General features: G+C 37.1%; 1 pseudogene; it reads right to left on the minus strand.

Moving 5' to 3' along the window:
* Positions 1-587: 587 nt before the first annotated feature.
* Positions 588-1,495, minus strand: LOC106847277 (olfactory receptor 7A17-like; annotated as a pseudogene).
* Between the last annotated feature and the right edge of the window lie 16,229 nt (positions 1,496-17,724).

A 17,724-nucleotide genomic window follows, 5' to 3' on the forward strand; every position in this document is an offset into this window, starting at 1 on the left:
CAATAGCATCAGCATCAATAGGCTGAGATCAAATGGAACATTGTTAAAGTCAACATTATCACGAAGGGTAGTTAAGGTAATGATGTAAAAAAGAATGACAAAGTGAAAACCAGTGGTTTTATATTTTCCCTTAAAACAAAATTATATAAATGGATTTAGGTACCAAGTATATATATTTTTTTTCTTAAGAGTAATACAACTCATGATTATTCCTTCAGGAAAACTAGGAAAAATTACTTTACATGATACATGTCATTTGAGAAGAAATTAATTTTAATAAATCTAAATTGTCCATGTAAGATACAAAAAATTCAAATATTTCTGATTCAAGATTGGAAAAACTTTTAGAATGCATGGGAATAGACAAGGGGAAAAACTGCCTATATATCAGAGTAGAAGCCTAATAAAGTGAGTTACTTAAATTGAAGTTGAATTCAAATAAATGGAAATTCCAGGAAATAAATAGAAGGAGTAAGCTCTACTTCTACAATCTGATCAAAGAATAGCAATTTCTACCTCTGATGATTTGAGTCCTGCAAACATGGGAATTTCTTCAGCCCCAGGATAATCATTCCTTATATAAATGACTAGCCGATGATTCTTTTCAGAGCCCTCTTGATGTCTTTGTTTCTCAGGCTATAGACAAAGGGGTTCAGCATGGGTGTGACAACAGTGTACATCACTGAGGCTACTGTGCTTGAATATGAGCTGTGGGTAGCAGCAGAGCTGAGGTACACTCCTAGGATCGTACAATAAAATAAAGAAACAACTGAGATGTGGAAAATGCTTTATACTTTCCCTGAGCTGATGAGATTCCTCGTATGGAGGAAACGATCTTAGAGTATGAGTAAAGAATCCCAGTAAGGGAAACGCCACCCAACAGCCCAGATGCAAAATGCATCACCATGTCATTAAGAAAGGTGTCAGAACAGGCAAGTTGGACCACCTGATTGATTTCACAGAAAAAGTGGGGGACTTCCAAGTCTGTACAGAAGGACAACCACAACACCATGAAGCTTTGTAACAAGGAATTCAAGGCACTCATCATCCAAGATACCAGAACCAGCATTCCAGAGTACCAGGGTTTCATGACAACTGTGTAGTGCAGAGGGTTGCAGATGGCCACAAAGCAGTCATAAGCCATCACAGCAAGGAGAAAGTTGTCCAATCCAGCAAAGAGTAGGAAAAAGTTTATCTGGGTGATGCAGCCCTCATAGGTTATGACTTTGCTCTGTATGTGGATATTATACAGCATCTTTGGGATGGTTGTAGAGGTAAAATAGATGTCTACAAATGACAGGTTGGAGAGGAAGAAGTACATGGGTGTGTGGAGGTGGGAGTCCAGGCTGACAGCCAGGATGATGAGCAGGTTCCCAAACACAGTGATCAGGTACATGGAAAGGAACAACCCAAATATGAGGGGCTGCAGTTCTGGTTCCTTTGACAATCCCAGAAGAAGAAATTCTGAAATTGGTGTATCATTCCTTGATTCCATGTGGTGGAGGTGACTACCAGAAAAGAAACCAAAACATGACTAATTTTCTCAAAAATTGGCATTGCAAACAGTTGAAATTCTACAATTTACATATTGCATTCAAAACATCAATACCTATAATTTCTGTATGGAACTTGCCTCCTGTGGGAGACCCCCAGTGCTGTCTCTGAATAGAAATTCCTGTTGCACTCTGGGTTTTTTCCAGGAGGTCATGCATTCTATACTTTTAATGAGAAATTCTGTCACATATTGGAGGCTGAGCAACTTCTAGGAAAAGAGCATAGGGTGCTGAGAAACAATAATTTCAACAGTTTGACAATGGAGAAAGCATATATGCAAACAAAAAATTATATAAATTGGGGCTAGCCCAGTGGCACAATGGTTAAGTTGACATGTTCTGCTTCAGTGGACGGGCATTTGCCAGTTTGGATCCCAGGTGTGGACCAACACACTGCTTGTCAAGCCATGCTGTGGTGGCATCCCATTTATAAAGTGGAGGAAGATGGGCATGGATGTTAGCTCAGGGCCAGTCTTGCTCAACAAAAGAGAGGAGGGTTGGTGGCAAATGTTAGCTAAGAGCTAATTCTTCCTCAAAAAAACAAATATATATATATATATATAAATTATCAGATGGTAATGTGCTATGAAGAAAAAATCAGGTATAAAGGAGAGAGTGAAAGGGGGTGTTATTTTTTACTAGATGTTCAGGTAGAGCAGCAAATATCTGAAGGGAGACCTCAAGGAAGAGAAAGCAGGAGGAAAAAGTTTATCTGGGAGATCTGTGTCCATCAGAGGGAAGAGCAAGAGTAAACTCCCTGAAAGATGTTTGTTTCAGAACAATCAATGCTCATACGGAATCCAGTGTCACAAGGAAAACGATCAACAAGGAGTTAGATGAGAGACGGTGTCAGAGGATGTTGAGGAAAGAGGTGGAGGCCCTCAATCACATGTCGTTAATCTCAGTTTATTATTTTGTTTGCAGGGAATCTTCTGTATAGAAATGGATCCTTATTTTTATTTGTTGTTTAGTATTCTGGCACCAGTATTTTAAAGGTTGTGTGGGAATATATGAGCTCAGGTATCCCTGCTCTGAGAATATTCATTCCCCACAACACACACATGCACACACTGTGTCTTCCTGTGGTCATGTTACCACCAGGCTCCTCTCACCCTGGCCGCAATAATTAGGAAAATGATGATACAATGCATGCTGTCAACACCAGATTATCTTTTCCCTGAAAAATGTAGAACTAGTACCCAAATTCTAGTTGGTAAGCATCTCATGGACACGTAAACAAGTGGCTTTGTTATAATATGACAATTTTGTGTCCTGAATTTAAAGAAACATAAAAAGTCAGTTCAAAAAACAGAGAGAGGAAAGAAAAGGACATTCTGGGGGAAAAAAATGATCTAATCAGCTCAGGTGGTCCCTGAGATATGATGAGGAGAATGTTTCCTTGGCTCCAGCAGCGTTCCAACCCCAGTTATCACCTCTTGATGCCCAGAATAACTAACAAAGCAGCAAAAAGCAATGTATCTAAAAGAGAAAGGAGTGATATCCTTACATTATCAAGACATCTGATCAGTTGAACATCCCACTAGAAATATGAGCAGAGGAAGTAAATATACAATTCACAAAGGAAATAGAAAGTACAACAAAAGGGGTTTTTAAAGACAATTTGGTAACAGACTTTTCTAAGTGATATAAAATGCAAAGCTTCTGGAATCAGAAACTCAGATTTTGAATATTGGATGTACACATAGTAGTTGTTTGAATTTAGAGAACCAATGGAATCATCTTAAATGTTAAATTCCTCATCCAAATAGTGGAGAAAGTGGTAGCCATCCTCCTAAAGTAGTTGACAGGTTTATCCAATATATGTAAAAAGTTTACCACAGCTCTTTCCTGTTGGTAATGAGTGGTTATCACTGGTGATGATAATTGGATGATTTTTTTCTTCTACCTCTCCAATTTTTCCACTGCTTCTTCACCTCTTGGTCCCCAATTCCACCGCTTTATTTCAGTTCCCTGTCATTCTTTTCCATCTATCACAAGTATTTACTTTTACTCTAGCCAATATTTACTTTTACTCAGAGCAATTTTTCTGTATACAAAGCTGATAAGCCAACTCCCCAGCTTAAACCTCCTTTCAGTGACTTCTTCCTGAACAGTAAACCCAAAATTCCATAGATTCAAACACTAGGCTTGATTCCTCTAACCAACCAACCAACTTCACCCTCACACTGCCCTCACCCACATTAATCTCGTAAAAGTTGAACAGGAGTCACAGTGTCACCAATGCCACAGCCTCAAGGCTCAGAGCCATTATGCCTCTGCTTCTCTCTGTGTGGAGTCTCATCCATTGCTCTATTTGAAATTTTTCACCCCCTCTCTATTTTCATAACTCCATCTCTTATTTCAGAATTCCTGGAGTCATCTCCTTCAGGAATCTTTTTTGTTTTAACATTCTCACATAAAAAGGACACTGCTTCTTACGATAATTTATTTATATTTATAATGGAGAGGCTACCATTGTGTAATTTCAATTTAATTCCACATCTTTTTTGCTGCTAGACTGTGCACACTTTGAGGCATGTAGTCATATTATACCTTCTCCTCACCCTTTAACCCCAGATATAGTTTAGTTGAGAATAGTAACTGAATAAATATATACTGCATGAAGAAAGGAGAAGATGTGTTCCTACTGCAATTGCTGATGATGTTAGAAAGAACAGAAGTAGACAAATCCTAGCATAGGAATGGAGGACATAAGAGAGAAATGTTTTCCATATTCTGAGATAGGGACCATTTATCGGGTGAGACTATGGTTTGTAAGAATAAAATAAAATAGGATAGATAAGGCTCAATAGAAAATAGCAGAGTGCATCATACATAGTAAATTATGCCTGTGCCTTATATGTTCCATGCATGATGGATCACATGTAAAAGCCATGTTTACTCTGGGATTTTGCCAAAAAGGTTTCTTATCCACTGCAGTAAATACAAGAATAGTTTTCATACAAGGCAAGTTCCTGCTAATGAGGAAAAAGCACTCTGAACAAACAGCCCAACAGAAAAGCCAGATCCAGAGAGAACAGGCAGCCAGTGTCTTTATTGACGTTTCCTTCCATTCAAGGGACCGCACGCTAACTGCGCTTTTATTCCTCTACTTGCTTCATTACAGTATCCACATCAGGCCCTTGATCTGATTTTTATGCCATATTTATTTCTATGTATTTGACCAACTTGCTTTTAAATGGTCCAACAGTGGGTGAGGCTGGTCCTATTCTCATGTTTCTTTGTAGCATCTTTTCTTTGTTACTGTTGAGCTTTTGGTTGTGACAAACGTCCTGGAAACACTCTAATCTTATCCAACATGCAAGCATATCCACACAATATGCTCTATGAAATCCTACACATACCACAAAAACCTTCTCCTTTATTCATTTGATTTATCCCTGAGGACATGATGTCATACACGTGTTTACTTCATTGTGCTCTGCTCTCTTATTCAAATGAAAGATGCAGATGAGCAGGCATCTCCCTGCTTTGTTTGCTTTTGCGGTTTCTTAAAGGCATACATTTATATAGAAACAAATTTTTAGTAAAATAAACATTTATAAAATAAAAATAATAACAGAGAAATGAAAATTAGGTTAACAGTGAATTTGTCAAATGAAATTGAATAAAAAAGGTGAACTTCTGAAAGAAAACAAAATTACAATAATTTCATCACATTAACATAGGTCTCTAAATCTAAATGAAATAGACAAAAAGCAAAAAAAATGGAAAAGATAGTTTTTAAAAACTAGTGTAAAAATAGTATCTACAATTATAATTTCATCCTATATAAACATAAATGGACTCAGACATCCTTATCAAAAACGTTGATGAAAACTTTAGTTGAAAACAGAATGTGTTTCACAAGATGGCAGAAGATGATTGCTATTTTCTTTTTTTTGAAGGTTGGCACATCTTCTTTTTTCTATTCTTCTCCACAAAGCCCCCAGCACATAGCTGTATATTGTAGTTGTAGGCCCCTCTAGTTCTGCTATGTGGGGATGCTGCCCCAGCATGGCTTGATGAGCGATGTGAGGTCCCTGCAATGCTAGGGTCCTACTGAAACCCTGGGCCACTGAAGCAGAGCACTTGAACTGAACCATTCTGCCACAGGGCTGTCCCCAGGTGACTGTTATCTTTAAAAACAGATCTAGTGACAAAATGTAAAAGATAGTTGTAGAGAGAAAAACAGATGTGAAATAAGACGGCATTGCATATAAAAGATAATGTATTACTACTAAGGATGCACAAGAACGTTCTATGTTTAAAAAGCAATTGGATAAAGGAACAAAATATGACCAACTCATAGATTTGACCGTTTGAAAATTTATAAACTCTCACATAACCCAAAAAATACATCTATCTGTACATACAGGAATTAAATGGCAAAGAGCAAACTTGGTTTTAAAAAATTGTAATTATTTGTTTGTAAGAATGCAATCAAAAACAAGAATAAAACAGTCCCACCTCTGTATGCAAAGCAATGAATTTGCACAGGCAACTTGTGGGAGAGAAAGTAAATGGCTAATAAACCCAAAAATACATTCAGCCTCCCAGGTACTGAAATAATTGCAAAGTAATGCCCTTTTGCATATTCCTGATTGTATATCAAATAAAATTTATTTCAAGTGAATATCCAACATGAGAGAAGATTCCATAAAATATGTGTGTCAAGAACTGCAGTTGCAAGGTAATAGTTGCTTCCACTGGTCTTGTTCTATCTAATGAACACAGAACATGTTCAATATACCCCACTATGAAAATTACAAATAAATAAATAAAATGTCCTCACTTCACTGCAAACACCTTCTCACTTAATACTCTATTTTTCTCCTCCCCTTAACTGCAAACGTCCTCTGAAGTTTTCAAGTTTATTGTCACCCATTCCTTCTTGAGTCTCACCCAGCTAGACTTTCATTCTCATTGCTTAATCGTCAACATAAATCTTATATCTCTCAATCCAACAGACACTTTTTTAATAACATATTATATTAATTATTCAATCAAGCAAACAACCATTGAGACCTCTGAGCTCTGGCTTAGGCTGGTTAAGCTTCCAGTTGACCTCAGGTAAATTTTCTTCACTATCATCCTTTCTGACTTTCTCCTTTAGTATCTATTGTGCTTTTGTACTCACCTGGATGGGATGTCTGGGAGAAAGGTCTCAATGTGAAAGTCCAAGTTTCTCCCTTGATGGTTGATGATGGAGACTGAAGATCTGTCTCCAGACAACAGAGCAGGAAGGAGTGAAGCATTAGTCCCTGAGCCAGACTTAAGAATCTAGATGTGAAATCCATGTCTTCTCCAGCTCAAGGTTGAACATACTGAGGGACTGCAGCATTTGAGATATTTACAGCTCCATGTATTTGCTGTATCTGCTCCCTTTTTCCACTCATTAGACACATTTCCCATTGTTATTCCCATACCTGAGCACGTCATTTCCCCACAGGAAATTGTCTGGACAGAAAGTAAATTTTTCCTGCTGATTCATTGTTCCCAAGAGACCAGGTTAGAAGTCACATGTATCCAACTTTTATTACTCCTTCTCTATTGACTCGTCTGGATTCCAGAGGTCTAATGAAACTTTTCACATTTCAGAGTTGTAGTTTTCTCCAAATCTAAAACTGAGGAATCTATCTTGACCAGGTCCTGCAGGTTTCAAAAGCATTGACTTGTGATGGGAATGCAGCTCCTGATATCTCCAGAAAATTGCTATTCCTTCTTTAACAAGGGATAGAGCTGTGTTTCTTTGCTATAAAACCATGGGTACAATAAGCCTTGGCTTCATAATTCTTTTGAAAAATTAATTAGAAATTTCCTGTTTTTTAATAAATTATTTTATTGAGGTCTTAATCATTTATAACATTGCATATTTTCAGGTATACATTGTTAGAAATTTCATGCTTTTGACACAAGTTAAAAGATTTTGTCTAGTCCTTCATTTACAAAACATTTGGTAATTCTAAGAGAAATTTGATCTTTTCATGCACAATGAGCTGAGCTTGGAATCTTATCTAAATTGTCTCATCTACTTGTTGCAAAAGTCTGTAGGGGACTGTACAATTATCAGGTAATTGGTCTATTTTTAATTGGATTATCTATTCTTTTGTTAAGTGGTATACGGTTCTAATTTTTTTTGATATTAACCTCTTATATATATAAAGTTTGCGAAAATTGTGTCTCATTTTATTGGCTGCCTTCTCATTTTACTGGTTGTTTCCTTTGCTGTGCAGAAAGTTTTTAGTTTGATATAATATGACTTGTTTATTTTATTTTATTCTTTTGGTGCCTGCCTGTGCTTTTTGTCTCGTATCCACAAATTACCACCAAAATCAATGTCAAGGAAGTTTCCTCTCTCTTCTTTTAGGAGGTTTATGGTTTGGGTTTTTATATTTAAACCTTTAATAAAGTTTGAAATATTTTTGCAAATGGTGTAAGATGAAGGTTCACTTTCTCCTTTTTTTTATATGGATATCCAGTTTTCCCTGCCCCATTTAATGGCAAGACTATCTATTTCCCATTGTATGTTCTTGGCACCATTGTCAAAGATTAGTTGACAGTATATGCATGAATTAATATCTGGACTCTTCATACTGTTCTGGTGGTGTATTTGTTTAAATGCCAGCACCATACTGTTGATAACTATAGCTTTGAAATATAGTTTGATACCTGAAACTGTATGCCTCCAGATTTGTTCTTTCTCAAGATTTCTTTGGGTATGAGAGCTGGTATGTGATTTTAAATGCATTTTAGGATTTCTTTTTCTTTTGATGTGAAAATGGCAGTGGAATTTTTATATTAATTGCATTAAATCTGTAGACTGATTTGGGTAGTGTGGACATTTTAATAATATTAATTCTTCTAACCCATATACATGGAATATCTGATGCTTTGTTTGTGGCTTGTTCAATATATTGAGTCAATATCTTTCAGTTTTCAGTGCACAACTCATTCCCCTCCTTCGTTAAATTTATGCCTATGCATTTTATTGTACTTGATGCTACTGTCTTTTTGTTTTTTTAAAGATTGGCACCTGGGCTAACAACTGTTGCCAACCTTTTCTTTTTTTCTGCTTTATCTCCCCAAACCCCCCCATACACAGTTGTATATCTTAGTTGCAGGTCCTTCTAGTTATGGGATGTGGGACACCCTCTCAACGTGGCCTGACGGGCGGTGCCATGTCCACCCCCAGGATCCGAACCCTGGGCCGCCACAGCGGAGCGCACGAACTTAACAACTTGGCCATGGAGCCCGCCCCCAATGCTATTGTAATTGGGATTTTTACATAATTTTCTCTTCTCAAGAGTTAATTGTTAGTTTATAGAAACTGAATTTTGTAGATTGATTTTATATTCTGCAACTCTACTGAAGTGATTTAATAGTTCTAATGGTTTTTTGTTGAAGCCTTCATATTTTTCTCTATAAAAGACTATATATATACCCATAGAGGCCATTTTATTTTTCACTTTCTGACATAGGTGTCTATATTTCGTTTTCTTACCTAATTGCACTGGTTACCACTTCCAGTATGATGTTAGATAAAAGTGGAAGGAGTGTCTTGTTCCTGATCTTACAAGAATAGTTTTCAGCTCTTCACCATTGAGTACAATGTTAGTTGTGTGCTTGTCATATATGACCTTTAACATGTTGAGATACATTCCTTCTATACCTAATTCCTTGAGAGTTTTTATCATGAAAGAATGTTAAATTGTGTCAATTGTTTCTTTATGCATGTATTGAGATGATTATTTGATTTTTCTCTTTTTTTCTGTTAATATGGTATGTCACCTTTATTGATATGTGATTGTAGAACCATCCTTGCATTCTACAGACAAATCCAAATCTATTATAGTGTATGATGCTTCTAATTTACTTTTGAATTCAGTTTGCTAGTATTTCGCTGAGATCTTTTCCAGCTATGTTCATCAGGATATTGTTTTATAGCTTTCTTTTCTTGTAGTGCCCTTATGTGGCTTTGGTATCAGCAAAATGCGTTTGGGAGAGTTCTGTCCTCTTGAATTGTTTGGAAGAGTTTAAGATGGATTGGCCTTAATTCTTCTTTAAATGTTTGGTTGAATTGACCAGTGAAGTCATCACATCCTAGGCTTTCCTTTGTTGGGAGGTTTGTGATTAGTGATTCATTCTCTCTACTTGATATTGATCTGCTCAGATTTTCTATTTCTTCATAATTTAACCTTGGTAAGCTACATATTTCTAGGAAGTCATCCATTTCCTTTGCTGTCTTAGAATTTGTCATAGTAGTCTCTTATGACCCTTTGTATTTCTGTGGTAGCAGTTTTACTGTTTCCTCTTTCATATATAATTTTTTTTCAGTAGTCTAGCTTAAAGTTTGTCATTTTTTTATCTTTTCAAAAAATAGCTCTTAATTTTATTGACCTTTTCAATTGTTTCTGTGGCCTTTGTCTTTTATTTGTGCTCTCATCTTTGCTTCCTTTATTTCCTTCTTTCTCTGAATTTCAATCATAGTTTTTTTTTTCTTTTTCTCATTCTTTCAGGTTTAAAGTTAAGTTGTTAATTTGAGATGTTTTTTCAATTGCAGGCATTTATTCAAATAATCTCTCTCTGATAGTTTATATTACTTTTTGCTGAAACCCAGAAATTTTGATGTATTGTGTTTTCATTTTCACTTGTTTCAAGATGTATTTTTTCTTTCTCTTGATTTATTTTTTGCCCATTGGCTGTTCATGAGCGCATTCTTTAACTAACACTTAATTTTAAATTTTCCAGTTTTCCCCTTGATTTTATTTCGAGTTTCATAGCATTGTTAAAGGAAAAAGATACTTGGTATGATTTCAAACTTTTTAAATATTCTGAGACTTGTTTTGTTACCTATGATACAGTCTATCCTGGAGAATAATCCATGTACACTTGAGAAGAATGTTATTCAGCTTCTATTAAGATTATGTCTTTCAAATCTGCAAAGCCAGGCCAGGTACTGTCAGACTCTCACTTACCTTCCCTTGGGTGGTGTTAAATGCTCAAGTTTGTGTGCTTTCTCCAAAAACCACTATCTGGCTGGCTTTCTGTGCATTCTCACTACCATTCACAAAGTCTCATGCTGGTCATCCTCGGGAATGTGCACAGGGAGTCAGCCATGGACTTGTGGGGTATGGGGATGAGGCATACAAAGTGTTAGAGATTCCCATGGCCAGTTAGGGGTATCTGCAGGTGAGACTATCCAAATGGCTCATCATCATGAAATCTGTAGAGTGATTAGTAGGATCCACATCTCTTAGATGCAATTTTAGAGCCCTTGGTGCTGTCCTCTCAGATGCTTTTCACTCCTAAGTTGTGCAGCACACCTCAGTTTTCTGGGTGAGTTGAGAATGTAGTGAAACTCCCTGGCAACATTCCATCCAACTGGGGAATCCAGATGCTCACTCACCTACTCTCACATTCCACCATGGGAATAACTCTTAGCCAAGAAGTTCTTTTCTGACACTGAATGTGCTGCCTTGAAAGAGAGGGTCACGTGGGTAAAGTGTAGTTGTTCCTCTTAGCCAGTTCAATGTGTACAATATCAAATGTTTTTTGCTCCAACTTTTGGCTTGAGTTCCTCTGTTGGAACCCTGGACTTCTGTGAAGGTACTCTCTACTGTAGATGATTGTCAAAAGTGATGCTCTTTGGGAAAAAGTTATTAGAAAACTTCTATTTCACCACTTTGAAAATCTAATTTTTTTTAATTAGAAAAATATGTGTTTTTCTAGAAGCCTCATAAACAAATATCAGTTTACCTATATTTAGGCAAAATTGCATCACTTGGTGGGTTAGGCGGAATAATGGCCTCCCCATAATGGCTACATCCTAATCTTCAGAACCTGTAAAAGTGTTAAGTTATATAAAAAAGAATTAAAGTTTTAAAAGGAACTAAGATTGCCAATCACTTAACTTTAAAAGAGAAAAATTATCCTGGGTTATCTGGATGAGCCCATTGTAATCACAAGAGTCTTTGAGTGTAGCAGTAGGCAGAAATAAGAGTCAAAGTGATGATACATGAGAAAGACTCAATCAGCCTTTAGTGGAATTGAAGATGCAGGAAGAGACCATGGGATAAGGAATGTGGGTAGTCTCCAGAACGTGGAAAAGACAAGAAAGGAGGTTACTCTTTAGAGCCTCTAGAAAGGGATGCAGCCCTATAAGACATCTTAATTTTATCTCAGTGAGATCCATTTTGAATTTATGATCCCCAGAACTGTAAGATAATACATTTGTGTTCTTTTAAGCCACTAGATTTGTGGTAATCAGTTGGCAATAGTAATGATAGTAAACCAAGACACATGATTGCTCCTATATTGGTATGTTAACCTGAGTATATTTCCACATCTATCTCATCAGTGTTCTGCTATTGGTAAAAAGGTGAGAATGGATATTAGAAAGGCAATTTAGCTGTGTTTTCAACAACAATAATAGGGCAAGATGATCTTTGAAAAGAAGGGTTAAGGGGGATGACTTGGTCTGCTCTCTAATAAAATATATAATAAGGCTGTTCTTATTAAAACATTGTGAAGTTGGCTTAAATTTAAATAGCTATGTCAACACAGCAGAATAATGAAACACAAATCCAGTAAAATAAGAAGCTATTATGTTATGAAATTGCATCAAAACCAATGATGAAAGAAAGGATTCTGAAAGTAATGGTGGTTGGGCAATTCGTTATTAGTTGGAAGCAAAATAATTTTAAATTTTTATCTTAATGTGAATCACTATAATAAAATGAACTTGGAGGAAAGATATAAAATAGCAGTAGACATCTAGAAGTAAAATTAGATTAATCTGCTGAGCGTAAACCAGATGGACCAAAAATAAAGTAATATAATGGAGAATAAAATTGAAAGAATCCAGTACATTAAATTCCCGTAAGTCAAACAATATGGAGAAAACCATGTAAGACTAAGAAAAATATTTAGAACACATTAAATATCGAAAGTATAAAATGTAAACAAATAAAAGCTTCTTTAAAATCAATGAGAATTGAAATATTGAAGATGATAAGTGATCCAAGTATGTAAACCAAAAATATAGAAAGAATAAACACAAATAAATATATAAACATGAAGATATACTCAACTTTAAAACAATCAAAGCAAGTTAAAATAGTAAGGAAACATAATTTTTTCTCTACAGTTTGATTTATTTGTTTTTAAATTTTATTTATTTTTATTGAGATATAATTAAGAAATACCATTGCATTAGTTTCAGGTGTACATCACAATAATCTTATATATGTATATATTGCAAATGATCACCATAAGTTTAGTTAACACCCATCACCCTACCTAGTCACAATTAGTTTCTCTTCCAATGAAAACTGCAATTTGTTTTTCTTCTGATGAAAACTTTAAGATCTTTTCTCTTAACAACTTTCAAATATCCAATACAGTATTATTAACTATAGAGTTACAGTGCTCTGCATTACATCACCAGAATTTACTTATTTATAACTGGAAGTTTGTACTTTTTGACTCCCTTCACTCATTTAACTCACTCCCCATACCCACTTCTAGCAGCCACCAGTCTGTTCTCTGTAAATATGAGCTTGTTTTTTCCTTTTTAGTTTGCATAATTAACTAAGATTATATGGAATGTGTCTTTGTCTGACTTATTTTGACTTAGTATAATGCACTCAAATCCATCCATGTTATCCTACATGGCAAGATTTACTTTTCTAAGGCTGAGTAATACACCTTTCTGTGTGTGTGTGTGTGTGTGTGTACTATACTTTCTTTATCCATTCATCCATCAATGGACACTTAGGTTTTAGGATTTGATTTATTTCTAAGACTGAAGGCCCAACAGATAGACTATTTCTTGGCTGGAGAGAAGACTTGCAGAGGTGGGAGTTTATATATTAGAGGATTCTTCTTTGTTTGGAGGCTCAGCTATTATTATAACAAGTTTTCACTAGCAGCAACATGGCCTGATGATGTAGAAAGTGGTCTGATTTATACAGTCCTGGGCTTGAGACTCTTCACCACATCTATGACCTTCAGCTAGTTGTCTAGATATGATAAATTCTTGCTGACCTATCTATAACTAAGGGGAAATGACACTAACCATATAAAAATATTATTGGAAAAATTCAATGAGACGATGAGTATAAAATGCTTAAACAGTGCCAGCATATACTGAGTGCTGTAATTATTTTTATCATCAATATCAATAAGTGAATCCATTTTCTAGCTCAAAGGCTTTTATTTAATCAATATATTTCTATTATTTTTGCTCCAGTCTCTATACTTAACCATCCACTCACCTATTTTTTCAATCCATCTAGCAAATATTCACTAAGTATAAACTCCTTCGTAAGTAATGTAACAGGCATTGCAGTTTCAGAGCTGGAAAAGATATAGTTCTGAAATTCAAGAAACAGATGAGTAGAGAAATTCAGTAAAGTTGATGTGACTGGAACCATATAAAACTTTGGGCAACTATTTGAGTTGACTTCATTCACATAACCTCAGAAATCATCTCTGAATGAGTTCCCAGGACAATATTTTCAACATAAGTACACATCTCATCACTTTGAGGATATAAATTAAATACATGAGATTTTATTTTATTTTTTAAGAAACCCAAATCATTACTGAGGAAATTGAGAAAATACCAGATTATATTCATATGAAGTTAAAATGACTGGTTACAAAGTGAAAAAGAGAACCCAAGATATAAGCTGAAGGAAAACAGAGAAGGCAGGGAGGACCAAAGGGAAGTTTTGCTTTAAAACATGTAAAATTAGGAAAAGTAAACATATTGGGCAAAGAGAGCCAAGATTTCTGATACTCAGTATTGTGCATCCAGCTACTCATGAGAGTCCTGTAATAGTCCTAATGGTGAGAAGTCCCCCCTGCTGAGGAGACTCCCCAGGGCCCTCTGCATGTGCCTGTTCCTCAGACTGAAAAAGATGGGGTTCAATATGGGGGTGACCAAGCTGTACATCATTGAGGCCATCAGACATCCTAGTGAATGAAGTGGCTGCAGAACTGAAGTAGACTCCAAGGCCTGTGCCACAGAACAAGCAGACCACTGAGAGGTGACAGTCACAGGTGGAAAAGGATTTGTACTTGCTCCTGGCTGATGAAATTCTCAGGAAGAAGGAGAAAATCTGAGACTAATAAAAGAGGATGCCAGAGAAAGAGAAAACACACAGGACAATAGTCACATAATTCACCACTATGTTATTGATGAGGGTGTGTGAACAGGCAAGCTTCAGGAATTCTGGAAAATCACAAAAAAAGTGTAGAATTTCCCTGCTTGTGCAGAAGCACAGCTTCAAAATTTTCAAAGTCTCAATCAGGGAGCACATGACACTGACATCCCAGGACCCCAGGGCCAGTAATCCAAAGAGATAAGGGTTTATGATAACCATGTAGTGAAGGGGGTGACAGATGGCCATGAAACAGACATAGGCCATCACACTCAGTAGGAAATTTTCCAGGCATCCAAGTGCAAAGAAAACATCTCTGTCTAAGGCAGCCTGCATAGATGATAGCTTTGCTCTGTGTCTGCAGGTTCAGCAGCATCTTTGGGCTGGTGGTGAAGGTGAAATAGAAGACAACAAAGGTCAAGTTTGAGAGGAAGAAATCATGAGCCTGTGGGGGTGGGAGTCTGAGATGATGGCCAGAATGTTGAATAGATTCCCAGCAAACATGACCAGGTACATGGACAGGAACAGTCCAAAACAGAGAGGCTACAGGTCTGGCTCTTCTGTGAATCAGACGAGGAGTAACTTTCCAACTCTTGTTTGGTTTTCTCTTTCCATGGCGCTTCTGGGTTTGCCCAGAATGTACAAAAAATCAATACAAAATTCATTTAAAATATACATTTCCTTGAATGAAAGAAATATCCTTTTTCCGATCCTAGGGGATTTATGAAGTCATTCATTGTGGTTAATGATTGGACCTCTTTGCTGACAAATTGTGGTTACCCATTGTTACTAGGAAAAATTGTCTCTTGGCTTAGAGGTTCTGTCTGAACAAAAGGGCTCTGGTAGAAATAAGGGAAGAAAAAGTCAACAAGTTGAAAGTTGTGCCCTAAGTTGAAAAATTCTGAATGAGAAAATATGCCATTCATAAAATTAGAATGCAAAAAATAATTTATCTGAGTGATAAAAGCTAATATCTTTAATCTATAAAGCTTTAATTATAATCATAGAAAGATGAATGCATGAACTTGGAAAAAGTCATAGGACATTAAAGCTTCACAAGAGAAAATGTAGAAAGGACAATAAATACTTGAGAGAATTTTCTTTTTATTATTAACCTATGAGGGTGAGATGAAAATAAGACTGACAGAATTAATAATTTCTTTATAAAAATGATTATGAATGCAAAATCCTATCCTGTGGAAAGAGAAATGACACTTCAGATACAGCTATCTAAGAGAAGGTAATTGATCTGCATTTGTAGCCTGGAGAAATCAAATCAGCATACAGATCTTATCTAATTAACACATATTTGCACAAAGCCAAAAAAATCTACACCAAGTTATGGCAAAATGTGGGCATGGATCATCTTTGTGTGGTAACATGAATCTTGACATTTAGATTCATTTTTCTTCTATTATACATTACAAAAACTGCACACAAATACACATGTAGTCTATCCTCAATAAATAAACACTATAAGATTTGAAGACATTGAGGAAAGAGGTCAAGATGGTGGTATAGGTGGACTGTTCACTCACCTCCTTCCACAAACACAACAAAGTTACAACTATTTTTGAAACAATTATCACTAAGAAGGAACTAAAACTGGATAAAAAGAATCCCTGCAACAAGGGACAGTCCTGACTTAGGTGGAAGAGGCAGAAATTCCTGTCTGAAGAGAAAAAAGCCACCTTCATGAGCTGTGGGGCTTCACAGCCAGCCAAGAGCAATACTAAGGTACAAAGCCTTCCCTGGAGGAGCGGGGGACCTGAGTGGGGGAGTGTTACCATTGTAAACATCCTTGGGACACAGCACAACTGAGACAAGTGCAATGACATATGGCTCCATTGGTTATTAACTACAATGAGGAATACCCCAAGAAAAGTTATTGGGCATAAGTAGAAAAAAGCCAGCTCTGAAAGGGCCAATGGAAAAACTCACCTGTTTTGGAAAGCAACCTGAAATCACCAGAAAGAAGGTGCAAAGTCCTTTGGTGAAAAGAGAGTCACTTGATGGGCTCTGAGTGCATCTCTGGGAGGGACGAGACCTCTCCAGAGACTGAGAGAATCATGAAAGCCATTATTGTGACCTTGTACAGGTGTCCTGACACAGATACTGGCAGGTATCATTGGAGTTCTTCCCCTGGCCTGTTATCCCAGGGTGTTCCCCACCCTCTAGAGCACTGATTTAATCCAGCTCAGCCAGGGCAGGCAGCAGTCCTAGGGATGGGCGCCACAAAACAGCAAGCCCTTGGACACCATTTTGGCCAGTATAGACTGGGTGTCTGGATACTCTTCAGGAAGGTGAATGGGTGCACATGTGCAGTGCAGGACAGTCATGATGAGCAGGTAGAATGTGTGGAGCATTGGTGGAGTGTGTGGCTACCACTACAGTTGGGTGACTGTGTCCACTCCAGGGGATTGGGATGTGTGCACAGGCCAAAACAGTATTGACCATGTGTGGATGTGCTGGCCATGGGGCTTAGAAGCAGAAGACTTGTGCTTCTCAAATAGCCACATAGGGGATGAGCTATGCATTCCAAAGCCTGAAATAATTGGGTAGTCTCATGGCTGGGGCCAACGCCACTCAGCTGTAATCCTGGGAGAGCTCAAAATAGCCTTGAAGTTCAGAGGCCTACAGCAATTGTAAGTCCTGAACCCAAAACCAGCCACAGTGGGAACCTACCTTATTACCAGAAAAATTGCAACAGGAATGTGCTGTTAGACTTTGCAGTCAACTGTGCTGAGGCTCCCCAAACAAAATAAACTGACTGAAGGATCCACAGTAGCCACACAGTACTGAGCATTACAACCAGCTGGCCACGGGGACAGCATAGCCTCCTCAGGTACCTGCAGCAAGAACAATGCTGCCCCAACAGGAGGACACACATAGCTCACACAGGGATCATTCCTGGAACATTTGGAACTGGTGATGAGAGGGAATCACCTTGCTGGTCCTCCAAAGATGTCTCCTACATCAGGCCGCTCCTCCAAGATAAGGAG

This window comes from Equus asinus, chromosome 10 (assembly GCF_041296235.1).
Source record: "Equus asinus isolate D_3611 breed Donkey chromosome 10, EquAss-T2T_v2, whole genome shotgun sequence".
NCBI lineage: Eukaryota > Metazoa > Chordata > Mammalia > Perissodactyla > Equidae > Equus > Equus asinus.